This window comes from Saimiri boliviensis, chromosome 13 (genome assembly GCF_048565385.1).
Source record: "Saimiri boliviensis isolate mSaiBol1 chromosome 13, mSaiBol1.pri, whole genome shotgun sequence".
In the NCBI taxonomy this organism is placed as follows: Eukaryota; Metazoa; Chordata; class Mammalia; order Primates; family Cebidae; genus Saimiri; species Saimiri boliviensis.
The window spans coordinates 59,064,537-59,087,805 of NC_133461.1; positions in this window are offsets into that span (position 1 = coordinate 59,064,537).

Below are 23,269 nucleotides of genomic sequence, written 5' to 3' on the forward strand. Positions count from 1 at the left end.
TCCCCCTGGAGATACAAAGTATTTTTTTTTGTCTTGTCTTCTTTAAACATTTACTGTTCTTTACTGAAGATACCATATATACTGAAACTCAAAGCCACCTCTGTGAGAATTATTCATACCCTGGGTGTCTCCCATGTACATTGAAATATACATATTAATAAATTTCTTGTTTTTCTCTTGTGAATCTGTCTTTTGTTACAGGAATCTGTTCAAGCTGAAAATTGAAGGTTGAGAAAAAAAATCTTTTTCCTCTCTTATAATTCCTTTTAAGTATTTAGGTTGTTGGTGTACATAGATGACATATGTGTGTGTTTTAGTTAGACAGGACCTTGGGAAGAGCTAGGAAGATGGGTCATTACTTCTAGTAACATTACAGGAAGTCCCTTCAACTTTCTGCTTGCTTCCATCACTAGTGGGAGGCATGCCCAGAGGTATTTTTTCAGTCATGATATTAATAATATAGTAACAGCAAAATCTAGTAGTTACAATTCAGGTAGGTGGGACTGTTTCCCATCTTGCTAGTCTCATTTCTCAAGCACTGGGACTCATAGTCAGAACCTTAACTTTTATTTATTATAAAGAAGGGTTAAAGCATAGTGTGAAATTAATGGCCAATCTTCTCTGTAAATCTTCATCCAGAGATCTGCCAGTGTCTGTGGTATCAGTCAGAACTAAAGTTATTATTTCCACTTACTCCTTCACCAAGGCAAATGCTACTCAATTGCTAAATTAGCGCTATTTTCACAGTGTCACTGCAGAGCTACCAAAAGAGAATCATTTCATAAATAGTAATTTTGTGTTGGTGTTGATTGTCAAGCCAATTTAAGATAGCTAGGGAGCTCCACAGCAAAGTTTGAAGGATTCACTGAAACTGACACCTTCCCTACAAAATAAACTTGAACATGAATGTTATACCAAAAAATAACTACTAAAAACAAATGATGTGCAATATATAATTGCCAAACAGATTTTACTCATGCATGTGAGAAATATTTCCTGTATTCCCACCATGTGCTGGACACCATAGTGCTGCTAGAACCATGAATGTGAAAGACTCAATCACTAACTTCAGTGGTATACTGACCAAAAGAGGAGATATAAAGGAAATTGTTATTTAAAATAAAAAAGGGGTTGGGTGCACGGTGGTTCATATCTGTAACCCCAACATTTTGGGAGTGAGGACTGCTTGAGCCCAGGAGTTTTAGACCAGCCTGGGAAACGCAGTAAGACCCTACCTCTAAAAAAAAATTTTTTTTAATTAGCTGGACATGGTGATGCATGCCTATAGTCCCAGATACTCAGGAGGCTGAGGCAGGACGATCTCTTGAGTCCAGAAGATGAAAGCTATAGTCAGCTATGTTTATGCAACTGCACTCCAGCCTAGGCAACTGAGTGAGACCCTAATCTTCAAAAATAATTAATAAAATTTTTAAAAATAGGGAAGCACCATGAATAGACTGGTGGAATCAGGGCAGGTCTCTGAGTAGAGAATGTTTTAGTTGAATTTTGAAGACCAATGGTTAAAACAGGCTTTTTCTTTTTTTTCTTTTCCATCCAGTGTAAACGGGAACCAAGAAAGCCACTAGCCACTTGCACAGATCTCATTTAACCCATAAGGTAAGAACTATTACATTCCTCTTCAACAGATTGGAAAACTGAGACTTAGAGTAGTAAAGCAATTTGTCTATAGTCACAAGGCTAGTAACAGCTCAGATGGGAGCCCTGACAAGGCTTTCATCTAGACTTGCTTTCTCACTGTCTGCACATGGCTATTTATTCAAGATGGGAATCCAGGAAAGGGAGGCTGATGAAGCCATTTGTGCAGAGTTCTGACTGCCTGAAACTCAGGGTGCATCTAGCAGAGTGCTAGCATCCCCACTCGGTCAAGGCGTGCGCCCGGCAATGAGGGTGAATCTGTCCTGTAAGGAGCCAGCCTTTACTTTGCTGGTTCTGTGGGAAAGAGGGCACTACTTTTTTCTCACATTTACATGGTGTCTCTTAGCACTGGATCGGCATCTGCAGACCTATACCAACTATCACAGGCAGAAGGACTAGCCTCAATGTTGGGAGAATAAATGGATACAGGCAGGCCTAAAGGCCCTAATTCTGAGGTGTATCCCATTCATGCTGCTGCTCCCTGATCCTAATGTGGGCTCCTGTCCTATTCCCGTAACACAGACCTCACCATATACTCCATTTCTAGAATCAGATCCCCCATGTACTCTCTCTTCTAGTGGCCCAGATTTGGAAAAGTGCCCGTGACTCCACTCCTTTTGGTCACCTGGACTTGAGCTCTGTGTCAGGCCTCCAAGTCCAAACCTGGCCATTTTAGCCTTGGTTACCCACATATACATCTTCCTGGTCCCCAGGAGCCAGGAAGTCTGACGTAACCACAAGTAACCAGGTGATCACAGAATGAAGTGAAACAATTGTTCCTGCCCAACTAATTGCTCTCCCCCTGCAACCTGCAACCATTGTTCCTTCTCAGCCTTGCGAAAAGCTCCCCCTGGACATTGGGTTTCTCAAGACCCCAACCCTTTTAACTATGTGATTTACGGCACCCTCCCCTCTGCAACCAATACCACCCCCCGCCCTTATGATCACATCTGTTTATAATAGATGACCCCTACCCTTGTGACCATGCATCCCATGACGCCCTCTCCCTCCCTAAAATAGGTCACCACCTTTAACTGACCACTTGCCCCAACCTATAAAACCAACTCCTATCCCACTGCCCTCTGCTGATTCTCTCTTTAGACTAAGTCCCCCCACGCCTGGGTGAATAAACAGACATGGTGCTCACATAAAGCCTGCCTGGTGTTCTCTTCACTTGAGCAAAGTGCCTGATGTTTGGTGCTGAAACCTGGAATGGGGAAACTCCTATGGGAGACCAAACACGCTGCCCCTACTCCCTGTGCTCCCTCCATGAAGAGACCTAATTACGACTGAGGCTCATCAGACCAGCCCATGGATACACTCACCATCCTTAGATCAGATAAGTGGTTTGCCTCAACTCTCTTCTTTAATCCTTCTCACGACCTGTCAGCCTCCTTCTTTCAGTTTCATCTTCCTCTACCTTTCAGTGGAGACAAGAAAGACAGGACTTTCCGTGAGGTTCATGACCAGAAAAAATCCTAGGCAGGTCATAGAACCAGGAAGTCTTCCTTCGCTGATTGATCATTGCAGAGACATCTGCTAAACTGCTTGATTGCACATTCACTTTCCTTGTCTCCGCTGCTCTTCTTAAACTATGGGCAACTTCCCACCCTCCTCTTAGCCTGCATTCTAAAAAAAAAAAAAAAAAAAAAAAAAAGTCTCCGGCTATCACCTGACCTAAAAGCTAAGCATCTTAATTTCTTCTGCAATACCACTTGGCCACAACATAAATTGGAAAATGGCTCTAAATGGCCAGAAAAGGGCACCTTTGATTTTTCAATCCTGCAGGATCTAAACAACTTTTGTCATAAGATGGGCAAATGGTCTGAAGTTCCCTATGTGCAGGCATTTTTCACACTTTGCTCCCTTCCCAGCCTCTGTTCCCAATGTGACCCCTCTCAAATTCTCCTCCTTTCTCTCCCACTACACCCCTGCCCCTGCTGCCAATGCAGATTCCTCACTCTCAATAGACCCTTCTTACCCTTCCCTTACCCATCAGGCTGCCCCTCATCAGGCCAAACCAAACCCTAATCTCCCCACCACTCCATCCCCTCCCTCTTATACCTCCTCTGTCACTTTTCCATCCCTCACCTGCTCCAGGACACAATTCAGCCTTAAAACTAGCTATCCCTCCCCTACCCAACAGTTTCCTCTTCGAGAGGTGGCTGGAGCCGGAGGCATAGTCAGGGTGCATGTTCCTTGTTCTTTGCCTGATCTGTCCCAAATTGGTCAGCACTTGGGATCTTTCTCATCAGATTGCACTAAATATATTCAAGAGTTCCAATAACTAACTCAGTCCTACAATTTAACCTGCAATGACTTAAATGTCATTCTAACCTCTACTCTTTCTCCAGATGAACAAAATAGGGTTTATACTCTGGCTCAATCTTACGCTGACAGTTAAGGGATGTAAGCAGGCAGCTTATAAAGCCATTAATTATGACAAGCTTTAAGAAACAACCCAGGGAAAACATGAAAATCCTGCCCAAATCATGGCCCGCCTAGCACAAACTCTCACTCTTCACAGCATTAGACCCAGAGTGGCCAGAGGGATGCCTTATTCTCAGTATGCATTTTATTACCTAATCTGCCCCAGACATTATGAAAAAACTAGACTCAGGTGCTCAAACTCCACCACAGGAATTAATCAACCTTGCCTTCAAGGTGTTTAGCAATAGGGAGGAAGCAGCGACATGGCTACGCATTTCAGAGCTGCAACTGCTTGCCTCCCCAGTAGGACAAACCCAGCCACTGTTTCAATGACAAGGAATTTCCAAGGCACCGAGGGGACCATAATTGGGTGCACCATCAAGCTGTCCTCCTCCAGGACTTTGCTTCAAATGTCAGAAAACTGGCCACTGGGTCAGGGAGTGCCCACAGCCTGGGGCTCCATCCTGCTTCAAATACCAAAAGCTTGTACATTGGGCTAACAAATGCTCACAGCCCAAGGCCCCCTTTAAGCTGTGTCCTGTCTGTGGGGGACCCCACTGGAAACTGGACTGTCTGGCTCATATTACAGCCACTCCCAAGGCTCCTGGAGTTCAAACCCAATATTCTCCAGCTGACTCCTTTCCAGAACTTCTCAGTTTAGCAACTGAAGATTGACGCTGCCCGATTGCTTCAGAAGCCCCCTGGACCATCACAGACACTGAGCTTCAGGTAACTCTTACCATGGAGGGTAAGTTCATGACGTTTTTAATTGGTATGGGGGCTACCCACTCCACATTGCCTTCCTTCCAAGGGCCAGTTTCAATTCCCCCAACTCTGGTGTCAGCTTGGGCAACACTCCTTTACTCACTCCTTCCTAGTCATCCCGCATGTCCTGTTCCCTTATTAGGGCAAAATATTTTAACTAAAGTATCTGCTACCCTGACTATTCCAGGACTGCAGCCACATCTTGTAGCTGCCCTCTTACCTGACCCAAAGCCTACTGCACAGCCTCCCATCACGTCTCCTCACCTTAACCCACAGATGTGGGACACCTCTACTCCATACTTAGCAACTGACTGTGAACCTATCACTATGGCCCTAAAACCCAACCGTCCCTACCCTGCCCAACACCAATACCCCATTCCCAACAAACTCTAAAAGGACTAAAACCTGTTATCACCCACTTATCACAACATGGTCTCCTAAAGCCTACTAACTCTCCTAACAACTCTCCTATCTTGCCTGTCCAGAAACTGGACAAATCTTACCAGCTGGTCCAAGACCTTCACCTTATCAAACTGTCCTTCCTATCCATCCTGTAGCGCCAAACCCATATACTCTCCTGTCCTCAATTCCTTCCTCCACTGCCCGTTATTCTGTACTCGATCTCAAAGATGCCTTTTTAACCATCCCCTTACACCCCTCCTTCCAACTTCTATTTGCCTTCACTTGGACTGACCCTGACACCCACCAGTTACAACAACTCCCCTGGACCGTCCTGCCTCAGGGCTTCGGGGACAGCCCACACTACTTCAGTCAGGCCCTCACTCACGACCTGCTCTCTTTCTGTCCCTCAGCTTCACCTTATTCAATACGTGGACGACCTCCTCCTGTGCAGCCCCTCTTATGAAGCTTCTCAGCAAGATGCTTTCCTGCTTCTTCAGCACATATTTTTTTTTTTTTTTTTTTTTTTTTTTTTTTTGAGACGGAGTTTTGCTCTTGTTACCCAGGCTGGAGTGCAATGGCGCGATCTCAGCTCACCACAACCTCCACCTCCTGGGTTCAGGCAATTCTCCTGCCTCAGCCTCCTGAGTAGCTGGGATTACAGGCACGAGCCACCATGCCCAGCTAATTTTTTGTATTTTTAGTAGAAACGGGGTTTCACCATGTTGACCAGGATGGTCTCAATCTCTCGACCTCGTGATCCACCCGCCTCGGCCTCCCAAAGTGCTGGGATTACAGGCTTGAGCCACCGCGCCCGGCCAGCACATATTCTTAAAGGGTTATGTGTCCCTTCTAAGGCCCAAATTTCTTCTCCATCCATCACCTATCTGGGATCATCCTCCAACAAAACACCCATGCTCCCAGCACCAACTGTATCCTGTTAATCTCCTCAATCCCAACGCCGTCTACCAAACAGCAGCTCCTCTCCTTCCTGGTGTAGTCGGATACCTTTGCCTTTGGATACCAGGTTTTGCCATTCTTACCAAACCGCTATATAAGCTCACCAAGGGAAACTTATCCAACCCCATAGATTCTAAGTCCTTTCTTCACTCCTACTTTCATTCTTCAAAGTCACCTCTAGAAATGCTCCCTCACTAGCTCTCCCCAACTTGTCCCAACCCTTTTCCTTATAACCGCTGAAATTCAGGGTCGTGCAGTTGGAGTTCTTACACAAGAGCCAGGTCTGCGTCCTGTTGGCTTCCTCGCTAAACAACTTGGTCTCACTGTCCTAGGTTGGCCCTCAAGCCTACGTGCAGCAGCTGCCTTGGCTTACTCCTTCTTGAGGCTTTCAAAATCACAGGCTGTGCCTCATTCACCCTATACAGCTCTCACAACGTTCAAGCTTCAGTATCCTCTTCACATCTCCACATCTGCAATCTGCCCCACATCTTATCCAACCCTAGTCACTCTTTAATAAAACTCCCACTGTGTCTATTGCATATGGCCCCAATTTTAATCCAGCCTCTCATCTAATACCAAACATAAACACGAGTCCCGAACCCCATAACTGTATTTCCCTAATCCATATGGCATCCTCCCCCTTTCCACATATTTCTCCCTTTCCTATTCCAGCCCCAGACCACACATGGTTTACTCATGACAGTTCTTCAAAGCCCAGTCAGTTGACACCAGATAAAGCTGGTTATGTGGTTGTATCCCACTCATCTATCATTGAGGCTGCTACACCCCCTCCCTCTACCACTTCTCAGCAAGCTGAACTAATTGCTTTAACCCGTGCTCTTACTCTTGCTAAGGGACTATATGTAAATATCTACATTAACTCCAAATACGCCTTCCATATGCTATACCACCATATTGCCATATGGGCAGAAAGAGGTTTTCTCACCAAACAAGGGTCCTCTATTATCAACTCCCCTTAATACAGGCTCCCCTTAAGGCAGCTCTCCTCCCAGCCAAGGCTGGAGTCATCCACTGGACACCAAAAAAAACTTTAGATCCCATTGCTCAAGGAAATGCTTTGCCGACGAACAGCTAAGAAGGCAGCAGCAAACGCACCAATATCTCCTCCTAGCAGACAATTTTTTTTTTCTCCTCAATTACGCCTACTTCCTCTCCTGAATCCTTAACCTACTGGTCACTTCCCAAGCAAGGCAGTTGGTTTTTGGATCAAGGAAAAGTCCTTCTTCCTGCCTCACAAGCCCATTCTATACTCTCTTTTCATAACCATCTTCACATGGGATATAAACCTTTGGCCCGTCTCTTAGAACCTCTTATCTCCTTTCCTTCATGGAAGTCCATCCTTAGAACATCTCAGTGCTCCATCTGCCACTCTCCCAACCCCCAAGGATCTATAAAACCTCCTCCCTTTCCCACTCACCAAGTGTGGGTATTTACCCACACTGAAGATTGGAAAATTGACTTTACTTATATGCCTAGTGTCAGAAAATTTAGATATCTTCTTGTATGGGGGGATACCTTTACAGGGTGAGTTGAAGCCTTCCCTACTGGAACAGAAAAGGCCACTGCTATTATTTCTTGTTTGTTAAGTGATATCATTCCCCTTTGGCCTGCCTACTTCAATACAATGGGACAATGGTCCTGCTTTCATTAGTCAAATCACCCAGGCAGACTCTCAGGCCCTTAGCATTCAATGCCATCTCCATGTCCCTTACCTACATCAGTCATCAGGAAAAGTAGAGAAAGCTAATGGCCTCCTAAAAACACATCTTACCAAACTCACCCTTCAACTAAAGAAGGACTGGGTATCCCGTCTACCTATTGCTCTTCTCCAAATTTGTGCCACTCCCCAGGAACCCATAGGATACAGCCCCCTTGCGGTCCAGGCACGGTGGCTCATGCTTGTAATCCAAGCACTTTGGAGGCCAAGGCAGGCAGATCACCTGAGGTCGGGAGCTCAAGGATACAGCCCCTTTGTACTCATATGGTAGCACATTTTTGCTTGGGCCTAACCTTCTCCCAGACACTAGCCCTCTTGGAAACTATCTTCCAGTCCAACAGACTAGGCAAGAAGTTTGCCAAGCTGCTAACCTCCTCTTACCCACTCCAGATACCTGGCCTTATAAGAATACCTCAGCCAGATGATCAGTGCTGGTCAAGGATCTAACATCTCCAGCTCTACAGCCTCAGTGGAAGGGTCCCTATCTGGTTGTGTACAGCACCCCAACTGCTGTCCATCTACAAGACCCTCCCCACTGGGTTCGCCGGTCCAGGATTAAACTGTGCCCATTAGATGACCAGCCTAGCCCATCCACCTCCTCTTGGAAGTTTCAAGTCCTCTCTCCTACTTATCTGAAGCTAGCTCGAACGTCTGAAGAGTAGACACAAACCACACGAGTTTATTTTATATTCTAACACTGACAGGAATCCTTAACTCTGCTATTTGCAACAGGACTCTACACAGTCACCCCTAAAACTTGGTCTACACGTCACAAGCTCTCAATTTCTGTTGCTTTCTAAGAAATCGTACTTCTAATCACCCTTCTTGTCAACATTTAAATTCTCTGTGCTTGCTTGCCTTGACGGTTCACTGCTTACCATCAGACAATTTTAGCTGACATCTTGTGGCTCTACCAGTGAACTTCCACCCTTGACTCCTTCCGTTAGTGGATAAATGACCTTATGTGGCAAGGAACACTCAATAAGTCCTCTACTTTACTTTTGTACTCACTCTTATTCTCAGTCCCATTCTGTCACTCCCTATCCCTCCCTAATTACCTTCAACATACCATCAATCGAACCCATTCTCCCCTCACTAATTCCAACCCACTGCTGGCAAAAAATTGCCGGCTCTGCCTGTCGCTTTCTTCCTCCTCTTACACCACTATTCCTGCCCTGCCAGCCAACGGGGCTACCTCTTCCGTCTCCTTACACCTCCGCACCTCTTTTAATAGTCCCCATCTGTACTCTCCCATGGAGCTTCTCTATTTCTTAAACAAGTTTAGCAAAACCTCCTCAGACACTTCATACCAACAAGCTACTATACTTCTCTACAACCATTTACAGCAACTGTCACCTCATATCAACTTCACTCCACCCATATTAGGACCCCTTACTACACAGACAACCATCCCCACTCCTGCTCCTGTCTGCATTTCCCATCAATAAACTACTGGAATTCCCTTGGGTAATCTTCCACCTATGTGGCTTTTCCACTTATATGTGTCTACCCACTAACTGGACGGGAACCTGTGCCTTAGTCTTCCTTATTCCTAGAATCCAATTTGCCACTGGTAATGAACAACTGCCTGTCCCCCTAATGACACTTACTTGACCAAAAAAAGAGTCATCCAGCTAATTCCATTACTCGTGGGTATAGGGCTTCCAGCCTCGGCTGTAGGCCTTGGAGCTGGCATAGCAGGGGTCACCACCTCTGTCACAACATCCCGTAGCCTGTCTCCCGATTTCTCTGCCAGCATTACAGACATATATAATATCTTGTCTGTCCTTCAAGTTCAAATTGACTCTTTAGCTACAGTTGTCCTCCAAAACTGTCATGGCCCTGACTTACAGCAGATAAGGGAGGACTCTCTGTATTTCTAAATGAGGAATGCTGTTTTGACTTAAATCAGTCTAGCCTAGTTTATGATAATATCAAAAGTGTCAAAGACAGGGCCCCGAAGTTTTCTAACCAGGCAAGTAACTATGCTGAATCCACTTGGCCATTTTCTAGCTGGAGGTCATGGCTCTTCCCAATCCCTACTCCCCTAATACCCATCTTCTTTCTTCTCTTATTCAGACCTTGTAATTAGTCTCTCAATTCCTACAAAACATATCCAGGCCATCACTAATCACTCTGTAATGGCAAATGTTACTTTCAACAACCTCACAGTATCACTCCCTGCCCCCAGACCTCTCAGCTGCCTAAGACAAGATGCCTTGCCAACCCTGCCTGTTCATTTGCCTGTCTTATCCCCAGCCTTATTCTACAGTCTTTGTCTTCTAGGATCAACCAGAAACACCAATCCATTACTCATGAGCTCCAGGCAACACCCAGCTAATGTCAAAACGCAGTGTGACACCTCTCCAGAACCTCCACATATCCCTTTCAATCTAAGCCTTCTGGGACCAATCCCCTCCAACCTTGGCCCAAGGCTTCATCATCACCCTCTTTAAAGCTATTATGCTTCTAAGAACTTAACCAAACATTTGCTAAACTACAAGCACAGACTTTTAAGTGTCTGTGCAGCCCCCATCATGCTCAAAGAAGCCATGAGAAACATCGCCCCTACTCCCTTCTCTTACCTTTTTTCTTTATACATATATAAAAAGCTGGGACTGTCAGGCCACCAAGTCCAAACCTGGCCATTTTAGCCTTGGTGACCTATGCATACACCTCAGGATGGTCCCCAGGAGCCAGGAAGTCTGAAGTAACCCCAAGTAACCAGGCGTCCACAGAAAGAAGTGAAACAACTTGTTCCTACCTAATTGCTCTCCCACTGCAACCTGCAACCAGTGTTCCTGATCAGCCTTTCGAAAATCTCCCCCTGGACGTTGGGTTTCTCAAGACAAAGGTTTCCCTGTAATTATGTAATTTACTGCATCCTCCCCTCAGCTTGCAACTGATACCCCCCACCCTTATAATCATGCCTGTGTATAACAGATAACCCCTACCCTTGTGACCATGCATCCTGTGATACCCTCTCCCTACCTAAAATAGATTACTACCTTTAACTGACTACTTGCCCCAACCTACAAAACCAAGTCCTATCCCACCACCTTCCACTGAGTTTTTTTGGACTCAGCCTGCTCGCACCCAGGTGAATTAATAGCCATGTTGCTCACACAAAGCCTGCCTGGTGGTCTCTTCATGCAAGAAATGTGCCTGACATTCCGTACTCCAGCACTGGCCAGGGTGCTCCATTCTACCAGGATTGACTGTTTCACAGTCTTTCCATTTGAGCTCAGAATCATTTACCTGAAGCACAGGTGATCCACTTTTAATTATGATACTGACAGGAAATCCAATATAGGGGAGAGAACATGGTGAGTTTGAAGCATTCTGCCTGGTATACTGTCACACCTAAACACATTTGTATTGATATCAACAGGACTTTAAAAGTAATGATCGGACAACTAAACCAATTTGAACTATGAAGTTCAAAAACAGATTAATTTATCATGATAGAAATAAAAAAAAAAGAATAGTTACCCGTTGAGAGAGAGTCTTATTGATTAGAAAGGAGAAAGAAGAAACTTTTGAGGTAAAGTAAAATGTTTTACTTATATCTCACCTTGATCTGGTTGGTGGTTATATTCAATATTTGAGCATTGTACTGCATGTAAATTACCTCAATTTTCCAAGCACAAAAATAAAAGAGGATTGACAAGATTTTTAAAAACCAATTCATTTTATCTGTTCCTGCTTTTCAAACATGACTATCCTTAACCACTGAAGACAGATGAACATCTATACAGAAATGGCTTTTCCTCTACATAAGCAAATATTCTTACCTCTCACCTTCAAATCCTACTACTAATAGTTTTATTAGGTGAAAAACAGAATTATTTATTTAGGGTCAAAATAGGACAAATTTTTCAAGCATTTTCTTCTGTGATCTAAAAAAGGAAGCATAACTAGTAGGAATTAACAAAGGGCAAGGCCTAAATTTACCTACATTTTTGTAACTGAGAATGATTGTATGAACTTGTCTGCAATGAGGCCATTTAGTGTGGCTTGGCTGTCTGCCGCTAAGCATTGATTAGTAAAAAAAAAAAAAAAAAAAAAAATGGTTTTGGAACAAAGTTACCACATTGTTATAGACTCTTTACGCTCTTTTAATTTTTCTCCTCATAATACTTTTATCCTCTACCTCAGGCTTTAAATGTTGCTCATTTGTTATACTCCAAATTGAATATTACATTTTAACCTCTGAAATATAAATTGTGAAAATTCAGTAATTCAGTAAGAATAATTACCAGCCGTGAAATGTATTAACTGCCACATAACTACTATATAGAACTGAATAAGGTTAACTAATTAAATTTCCTTGTGGGTGTCATTCAGAAATAACTAAGGGGTGAAACCCTGTTAAGCTAAAATAAGTTAAGACATGAATTGCATAATAGAGTAACTGAATTCTGATTGCCAATGTAAACAAATCTTACCATCTTCTAGGGACATAGGAGAGATCATTCTCTATCACCTGACACAAAATAAATATGAAATAGTCCAACTGCAAGTTTCTGGTTTTCAAATACACTAAGCAACCAAAAATTGAAATGAATTTTCACTTATTCTCAAAATTGGATTTTATCATAAGATGACAAGTTATATTTAGAGTATAACAAGCTATTGGCTGGGCTTGGTTAAGATTGTTCCAGCAATTATGAGATTTAATTTTTAAGGGCCTTATTCTCTTTTCCCATCTCTGTCCAAAATATGAAGTTAGATTTGGTCCTAAAGTGAAAATCTGGCATGTCATTAAACTAGTAAATTTAATCATGGAAATATGGTTTCAGCATGTTTTGTAAAGTTGAGGTGTGAATTGTTACAGTAGGTAGCTAGTCATGTATGAGCAGGGCAGGAGAGGGTACGGGTACACACACACACACACACACACACACACACACACACCCCAGGGGTGTCAGGCAACCATCAGGTCATGGTCAGGCAGTTATTAACTGTCTTTCTAAAGTAATAATTGGTCACAGCCAACAACAGGGAAAGGCAGTCTCTTAATAGACAGAAAACACCTGAAGCTGATAATCAGCAGCTTCCTGATAAGATCTCAGGAGCTGGGTGAGCCAGGTAAAGTAACACAAGACCTCAGAAGTATGCCCATGTGTAAAACCCCAAGTCCGAAGGTCAAACCAGACACTTGCCTTTGAGGTCACTCTCTTGGCCCTCTTCCAAGTATATTTTCCTTCCTTTCATTCCTGCTCTAAAGCTTTTTAATAAACTTTTACTCCTGCTCTAAAACAATCTTTCTGTTTTATGCCCCTCAGTTGAATTCATTCTTCTAAGGAGGCAAGAATTGAGGTTGCTACAGTACCGTATGGATACAAATTCATCGCCAACACAAGAAATGAATAAATTTATAGAATGTTGTCTTCAATACTAGCTCCACTACAAATTTGCCACTTTATAAGATCATTTGGACCTAGTGATGATCCAGCATGTGACTTCTCTATTCCAATAAAGCACTTGTTAGACTAAATGGTAATTATATGTTAATATGTATCTGTTAGAATAAATGAATTCATTATTTTTTTAAGACAGTCTTGCTTTATCGCCAGGAGCCAGTCTGGAGTGCAGTGGCGCAATCTTGGCTCACTGCTATCTCTGCCTCCTGGGTTCAAGCAGTTCTCCTGCCTCAACCTCCCGAGTAGCTGGGACTACAGGCACGTGCCACCACGTCCAGCTAATTTTTGTATTTTTTTAGTAGAGACGGGGTTTCACCATGTTGACCAGATGATCTCCATCTCTTGACCTCGTGATCTGCCAGCCTAAGCCTCCTAAAGTACTGGGATTACAGGTGTGAGCCACCAAACCCAGCTGAATTCATTATTCTTACCTCCTCTGTTCTTCTATTGCAAAACCTGATTCGTTCCAAATAAATTATCACTTCAGTTCTCATTTTTCCCACAGTGCCTCTGACTCTGGCTTCCTCTTACAAGCATATCCCAAAACATTATTATATTATTGGGTGCAGAATCTACTTTTAATTGGTTCAGCTTTTAAATCCATAGTAATTTCATTTAATTTTGTCTCTCATCTTGCTTTTTTGTTTTGTTTTGTTTTAAGGAGACAGGATCTCAGTCTGTTGTCCAGGCTAGAGTGCAGTTCCAGGCTAGAGTGCAGTTCCAGGCTAGAGGGCAGTGGTATGATCATAGCTCACTGCAGCCTCCATCTCCTGGGTTCAAGCAATCCTCCCACCTCAGCCTCTTAACTATAGAGGCACACCACCATATCCAGCTAATTTTTTTGTTTTTTATTTTTGTAGAAAAGGGGTCTATGTTGACCAAGCTGGTTTTGAACTCCTGGCCTCATAAAATACTAGAATGTGGGCACCATCATCTAGTTGCACCCCTTCATTTACCAGGAGAGGAAACAAACCCACGGATACGTGACTTGCCTCAAGTCATACATTATTTTATCTCAGTTCTGCTTTCTTTATAATTAAATACTTCTGCCAAAAAATTTGTCCCACTGGAGAGAGATGCAAATAAGGGCTAGACAGAGTAAAAGAGACTATGGAAATAGGGCTGCCCTCACAAATTAGAAAAATGGGCAGCAGCTGCTCTTACGTCAAGCTTAAGACAAGCCTAGTGTGTAAGGTATTGATGCCAACTGCATGCCTATGAGCCTGAAATACTCCAACAGGAAATGAATTCATTACTGATCCAAAATGTTGACTACAACAAAATTTGTAATATTTTCTCTTCTCGCCTTTCCAAGTTTTTGATAATCACTGTGCATCATCTTTATGGCTGGATGAAATAAAATTAGCTGTATTTTTTATAGACCAGCCTTTTTATTTTAACTTCAGATTAAGCCTGATACAGTGGCTCATGCTTATAATCCCAAAGCTTTGGGAAACCAAGGCAAGGAAATTGCTTGATACCAGGAGTTTGAGACCAGCCTGGGCAACATACTTAGATAGCATCTCTACAAAAAAAAAAAATTTTAATTGGCCAGGTGTGGTGACACACAGCTGCAGTCCCAGCTACTTGAGAAGCAGAGCTGGAAGGATTACTTGAGACCAGGAGTTGGAGACTGCAGTGAGCTATGATCATGCCACTGCACTCCAGCCTGGTTAATACAGCAAGACCCCATTTCTAAAAAAGTAAAATTAAAATTAAAAAAGCTAAATGCAAACATGTCCTTAGAGGGTAAATCTCTTGAGATTCACAGACCACCATGTCAGTGACTTGCCAACCAACTCAGTTACCCTGGGAGCATCATTGGTGTTGGGGAGTGAGATGCCAGCACAGGCCACGAGGCCAACTAAGAGGAGGAAGAGAGAAGACACCAGAGACAAGCTTTGTCCAATTGTGAGTTTGGCCTAAAGTAGGGAATGGCAAACAATGGCCAAGGGACAAATCCAGCCATCAATGCTCTTTTAAGTAACTGTATTACATGATCACATTCAGTGTTTATCTATTGCCTGTGGCTAATTTCTTGCTAAAATGGCAGAGTTAAGCAATTAAGATGGAGACAGTATGGCCCGCCCTTTCCAGAAGGGCCTCTTAAATCACAACCAATATGACCTGGCTGGCACTTCCTCCAAAACCATCCCATCCAACAGGCATCAAAGAGAATGGTCTGCCTCCCCACCATATGCATTAAACATGCTAACTTAAGACCTTCCTCTACACATGTGTAGCCTACATGTTCAATAGCTTACTTTCTTTGTAATGATAGCCCAATTGATATACTAATACGAAGGCTTATGAAGCCAATGAAAATTCATGACCTATTTGTATGAAGACGATGCTTGAAAAGACAAAAGAGGCAAAGTGTCTTATTTTAAAAGCATAACTATGTATCTATAACCCACATCAACTTATTTGATAAGGTTTGTATTTGTCACACCCACATTTTACGTTGAAATTTAGTCCCCAGTGTTGGAGAGGGGTCCTGGTGGGAGGTGACTGGATCATGGGGGCGGAGCTCTCGTGGATGACACAGCGCAATGTCTATGGCAATGAATGTGTTCTCACTATGAGTTCACACAGATCCTGTTGTTTAACAGAGTGTGGAACTTCCTCCTCTCTATTGCTCCTGCTCTTGTCATGTGATGCGCCTGCTTTCACTTTGCCTTCCACCGTAAGTAACAACTCCCTGAGGCCTCCCCAGAAGCCGAGCAATGCTGGCACCATGCTTATGCAGCCTGCAGAACTATAAGCCAATTAAACTTCTTTCTTTATAAACTACCCAGCCTTAGGTATTTATTTATAGCAATGAAAGAATGGCCTAACACGTCATTCTATAACATTCCAAATAAACCAAGAAATAAAATAAGCTATTCTTCTGGGTTTTGTAAATATGGCTTTTACCCTTTATCTGATTCTATGCTGGTATCTACAACAATGTCCACATGCCTGCGTGCCTTTGTCTTTGTTTCAACACTTCAAATGTCCTCTCTTTCTCTTCCATGTATCCAAATGTAGTTCATTGTTCAAGCCCTGTCTTCTTCAGAAGGCTTGTCTTAATGATTCAATCCCACATGAATTTTCCCCTGACTCCTATGGGACATACAGTTGGCATCACATACTTTAATTTTTATCTTTACATTAAACCATGATTTATATGTATAAATTAAATAAAAATTAAATCAACATAAAGGATTCAATTCAAAAGATAAAATTCAATTCAAAGATAAAAATTCAATTCAATTCCAAGATAAAAATCAAATGAACATAAAGCCTTCAATATGTTATATTCATTCAGTAAAATTCATTCAAGTAATTATGGAGCTCCTGCCACTTTTCTATGTGCTAGAGATACAGCTGTCGAAAGGAAGACAAAGGCCTGATGCCCAGAGGATTTACATTCTGCCTAAGAGAGAGTGACAAGTCAAACCATTAAATTTTTGTAAAAGTATTTTGTGACAAAAACAAAATCATAAGCAAAGTAAAAACACCAGATGACAAATTGAATTTTAAATTGCAACATATATGACAGAGATTAAAAACATTACTATAGAAATAACCTTTAAAAATAGGCAAGATAGGCTGGGGGCCGTGGCTCATGCCTGTAATCCCAGCATTTTGGGAGGTCAAGGTGGGTGGATCACCTGAGGTCAGGGAGGTCAAGGTGGGTGGATCACCTGAGGTCAGAAGTTTGAGACCAGCCTGGCCAACATGGTGAAACCCTGTCTTTACTAAAACTACAAAAATTAGCTGGGCGTGCTGGCAGGTGCCTATAATCCCAGCTACTTGGGTGGCTGAGACAAGAGAATTGCTTGAACCCAGGAGGCGGAGGTTGTAATGAAGCGAGACCATGCACTGCACTCCAGCCTGGGCAACAAAAGCGAAACTATCTCAGTAAAAAATGATGAAAGATACAAAGTTCACAGACAAAAAGGCTAACAACACTTAATCATATAAAAAGATGCCAATCTTAACATAAAATAAATGATAAAATTTCACTGAGATACTATTCTTCAAATATCAGATTGGCAAAAAAATCTAAATTAACAACACTCCTTAATAAGATTGTACAGAAACAGGCTTTCCTATGCACTTCTGGGGGAATATTACAAAGTACAACACATTTGGAGAAGAATCTAACAATATCTAGAATAATTACATATGCAATTTCCCTTTAATCCAAAAATCCCACTTCCAGGTATTTAACCCAAACATATGCTAAAAAAAAAAAATGCAAAATGACATATGCATAAGGTTTCTTCCTGTAGGATCACTGGCAAAAACCAAAGACTGGACTGAGCTATCCATCAAAAGGGGATCGGTTGTGTAAATTATTGTACAGTCACACAATGGAGTATCATAGCTGTAAAAAAGAATGTGAATATCTGAATATATCTAATATAGCTGTGGAGGGTTCACCAAAAAATAGCATTAAGTAAGAAAGCATGGTGAAGTATACTGTGTATAGTATGCTACTATTTGTATAAGAAAGAAGCATTCATGTATATATTTGCTTCTATTAAAAATACAAAAAGATATATCAAAAATACACATTGTTAGCATAAGGCAGGTAGGAAGGGGAAGAGAAAAAAGTATAGAGGGGACAAACATGGAAGCTAGCCTTCTCGGAAAGTAACTCATGGAGCTTTGACTTCAGAACTATGCAAATGTTTTACATAATTATAAAACAAAATCAAATCAAAAGGCAAACATTAATACCTAAAATCAAAAGCAAAACAGACAAAGAAACCTGTGGGTCACATCTGTAGCTTCTCAATATAGAGAATAATTATTTCAAGTAGTTTAAAACATGGTAACTTAGTAATATATTCCTACTGGAAAATACCTTAAGAACAATTAGAACTGCAAATAAATTCTAATCCATGTTCAGTAATTATAGTTTTGTTTTGTTTGTTTGCTTTGAGACAGAGTTTGGCTCTGTCATCCAGGCTGGAGTGCAGTGGTACAATCTCAGCTCACTATAGCCTTTGCCTCCCAGGCTCCCAGGTTCAACTGATTCTCCTGCCTCAGCCTCTGGAGTAGCTGGAAATACAGGCGTATACCACCACACCTGGCTAATTTTTGTATTTTTAGTAGAGACAGGGTTTCACCATGTTGGCCAGGCCGATCTAGAACTCCTGATCTCAGGTGATCCACCCACCTCAGCCTCCCAAAGTGCTAGGATTACAGGCATGAGCCACCGCACCTGGCCAGTAATTGTATTTTTGTAATACTGGTGTTGCTATTTTAAGATTATAGGTTAAAACATGTAAGTACTTTTTAGCATAATTAAGCAACAAGATTTTTAATGTCAGGATACAAACCTATAAATAAAAAAATAAAATTTCTGTAACAAAGTATTTTTGAGTTTAGAATATAAGTATTACTTCATGATGTATTTTCTCTTTTTAAAAGAGAAACATGCATATTTGCTTGCTTTGCTTTTTCACTGAAGAAGTCTAGAAACAGTAACAAACCCATTAGCAATGAACACTCTCACAGGGCTAAGACTGTTTTACCAAAATATCATTTGCTCCTTAAAACAATTCTTTTTAAAATAGTTTTTAAAAATGAGCCTAGAATATAAGATGGTATACCAGAAAACGAGAAAACTAGAAAGTATTACCAGCACCATGTCAACAGGATGATGGATTCAACTTGAAGTGGCTGTCATTGGTCAAAGGTGAGTTACATAAAACATCAAGATACTAATAACTAGTATACTGTAATAGATTGGAAAACCTAAAATATGCAAAAAATCATGAGTTTAGGTTTTCATTGATTATTTTTCTGTACTAGCCAGGGTTCTTCAAAAAAAAAATAAATAAAACCTATAGGAGGTGTAGAGAAAAATATTTATTATAGGCTCATGCAATTTATAAAGGCTGACAAGTCCCAAGAATCTGTAGGACGAGTCATCAAACATGAGACCCAGGAGAGCCAATAGTTTAGTTCCAGTCCAAGTCCAAAAGCCTGAGAAACAGTTTTAGTTCAAGCTCAAAGAGAGGGAAAAGCTATTATCTCAGCTCAAATGCAGCCAGGGAGGAGAAATTCCCTCTCACTTGAGGGAGGGTCAACCTTTTTGTTTCATCCATACCTTCATGGGTTGGATAAGGCCCACACACATTTTTAAGGGCAATCTGAGCCAACTGACTCAAATGTTAATCTCATCCAAAAACCCCTTCACAGACACACCCAGAAAAATGTTTGACCAAATATCTGGGCACCCTGTAGTTCAATCAAGTTGACACATAAAATTAACCATCACATTTAGGAACAAACTCATTATTCTAAAAATTAGTAAATAAGGGGAAATCAGGCATTTATCATGTCTTTCTTGTACAAAATGTACCTATGAATATCCATAGCTGATAAGACAAACATCTATATAAAATAATTTCAGTATTAAATGCAGAATACATTATAGAATTATAGTATCTCATTTTTACAACTTCTCGTAAAATAATGGATCTAGACCAGGGGTAAGCAAATAATGTTTGGCCAAATTTAGTTTGCCCCCTGTTTTTGTATGGTTCAAGAACTAGAAATGATTTTCATATTTTAAAATGGTTGGGGAAAAAAAAACTCAAAAAACATTATGTGATACATGAAAAATACATAAAATTTAAATTTTACCATCTCTAAAGCTTATTGGGACATAGCCAGGCTTATTAGTTTGAATGTTGTCTATGGTTGCCTTTCCAGTACAACAGAAAAGTTGTATCCATATGGCTTTCAGAGTTTAAAATATTTCCTGTCTGGTCCTTTGAGGAAAGTGTTTGCTGAACCTCAATCTAAAAAATAATCATCGGTGGCTGAAAAAACAAAAAACAAAAACAAAAACCAGTTAGGTTAAATACTGATGGGGAACTTTATAGGGGAGGAATGAGACAGAACCCAGTGAGCAATCACTGGAGAACCATGACTATCCCAGGTGTACTAGGATGACTATTTCAGACAAGGGTAGAAAACAACGAAATGAAACTGGGCCCCAAAGAGTTACGTGCTAATGACTAACAGATTCTTGAGTTTGCAAAATGGCAGATAAGAAATGAAACAACTTGTATAAGGCTGAAACTCCCTCTGCTTGTAAGATAACAAAACTGGCTGAAATCAGTTGAAACCAACACGGCCAACTAGGGTTTGCACAGAATGAGCTTGCTGATGTGACAGCCTAAATTTCCACTGTATGTTTTATGCTGACTCCCCCGACTTTGCACAAGGGATCCATGAAGAAGCATGAAGCATGAAGCGGTAACTGCACAGGCCTGAGGACTTTCCAAACCTTTCCTTTCCTTCCATCAATCACTTACTAATCTCAGAATCTACTCTTTAAACCTTTTCTAATAAAATTACTGTCTTAAAGTCAGCATAGGGAGATAGATTTGAGCTGGACTCCTCTCTGTCAACTTGATATAAAAAGCTTTTTTCTTTTCTTAAAAAACTAGTGTCATAATATTGGCTTCTAGTACATTGAGCAGTGAGCCTCTTTTGCTTGGTAACTAACAGAAATAGCAGTTGATGAGTGTGAAGAGGAAATTAACTGTCTAGAGCCCACAGAGTTTGCAATTACAGTGAAATATCCACATGAATTTGGTGGGAGATAATTGAAGCACTGGTCTAGAGATAATGGGTCAGCTTTAAAGAGAGTCTTCTATGAACAATGGAGTATAAGTCAAGGGAATTATGATATAACTCAAGAAGAACAAACAGATGGAGAGTAGAATCCTGGATGACATCTCATTCAAAGCTGGATGGAAGAAGGAGAGCAGAGTTAAGAAACTGACCACAGGGTCCATGCTGAACTTGAAATGAAGGGAAGCCCACATGACCTAAAAATTAGAACAAGAAAAAAAAAAAGAATGATTTGGAAATCTAGATACATTTATATGTTTTGAATATCACACTGGTTATAGAAAGAGTGAGAAAAATGAAAGGATTGGGAATTATGATTGTAAAATGAGTTCTTGAAGTCTAAGATTTGGGAGGTAAAGCATTTCTAATTGATCATGAAGTTCAGAGCATGGGTTTTTAGGTAAGTTGTTAAAATGGATTTGAGGTGTAAGTCATTAGGGTAGACGAGGTCAAAGATTTGAGGTTAGGGTTTGGAAAGCTTATCCACATGAAGATTGAAATCACCCAAGGCAGACGTAAACATAGACTAGAATACTGTGAGCAGGTCATCAGATTAACTTAGTTAAGACAGGAAAAACATGAGCTGCTTTCTCCAGCTCCTCATTCAGGGGATTACTAAACCCCCTTCCCTTTCTGATGGTCTGGTCTTACTGCCCAGTGCTGACCAATAGCCTCTGAAGGCTTCTGCATCTCAGACTCACAGGCATGTTCTCATCTGCTACATCAGAGCAGAAACCCCACTTCTTCCCCCAAGTCAGAACTTTTTTAGTTGCATTTCAGTATTTCAAGACGAAAGGGGATATATTTGGCCGCATAAACCACATGGCTGACTTTCTCAGTGGCTTGTGTGGCAGACAGTGATGTCCCTCTCAGGTCACCCCTTGAGAAAGAACTAGCATGATTAGTTAACTTCCAGCTGGTAGCTCCTGAATGATCAACATCAACTTCTGAGCCACGATCATATTTCTCTTCATGCAACCCCAAGCCAAAGACTGAGCAAGGCATTTGGAGTAGAGGCTATCTTTCTGGGTCAGGCTACAATCAGTGATTGACCAAGTCTTTAGTACAAGGACCTAATTGTTTCCATGCAACAGGAAACTCCTCTGGTGAGACTTTTCTCTATCTAGAGCTCCTGTGGCTGGCAGAGACTTTGTCAGGTCTGCCTTGTGGTCCAAAAACTCTCCCAGCCCAACCTGGCTTCCCCCCCGCCCTTTTTTTTTTTTTTTTTTTTTTTTTTTTTTTTTGAGATACAGTGTATGTTGCCCAGTCTGGAGTGCAGTGGTGCTATCTTGGCTCACTGCAACCTCCATCTCTCAGGTCCTCCATCTCCCAGGTTAAAGTTTTTCTCCAGCTAAGCAAACTTAGCTTCTGAGTAGTTGGGATTACAGGTGCACCACCCAGTCCAGCAATTTTTGTACTTTTAGTAGAGACAGGGTTTCCACTGTGTTGGCCAGAATGTTCTCAAACTCTGGATCTCACGTGATCTACCCGCCTTGTCCTCCCAAAGTACTGGAATTACAGGCGTGAGCCACCATGCCTGGCCACCCTTTTCTTTCACTAGTATTACTCCTAAGCAAACCTTCTGTCCTCCTAACTCTATCTTGGCATCTGCATCCGAGGAAACCCATCTAGAGAGCTTGATGCTGGAGCTCAACTACATGACCAGAATCTGATTCCTGTCTTTCCACTTCCTACTTCCAAAGTCCTCAATACTGATGCCGTGCTTAGACTCTATGTGACACTGGACATGGGTAGGTCACGCCTGTAATCCCAGCAGTTTAGGAGGCCGAGGCAGTGGATCACCTGAGGTCAGGAGTTCGAGACCAGCCTGGCCAACATGGTGAAACCTCATCTCTACTAAAATACAAAAATTAACCAGGTGTGGTGGTACACACCTATAATCCCAGCTACTCAGGAGGCTGAGGCATGAGAATCACGTGAACCCAGGAGGCAGAGGTTGCAGTGAGCAGAGATCATGCCACTGCACTCCATCCTGGGTGACAGAGTGAGACTCTGTCTCCAAAAAAAAAAAAAAAAAAAAAAAGATAAAGAAAAAAATCTACGTGGTAGCAAGATAACTATAGCTCTTCACATAGTCTCTGGTTTGAGCCTAGTAGAATAGAAAAACTCTCTTCTTGAAACCTAAAAATGCCTCATTGTTTGTGCCCTATTTTCATTCATAAACTAAACGTCATGACCAGGGGAATAACAATGCTAACTGATTTAGGCCAGCAGGGCCCATCCCTGG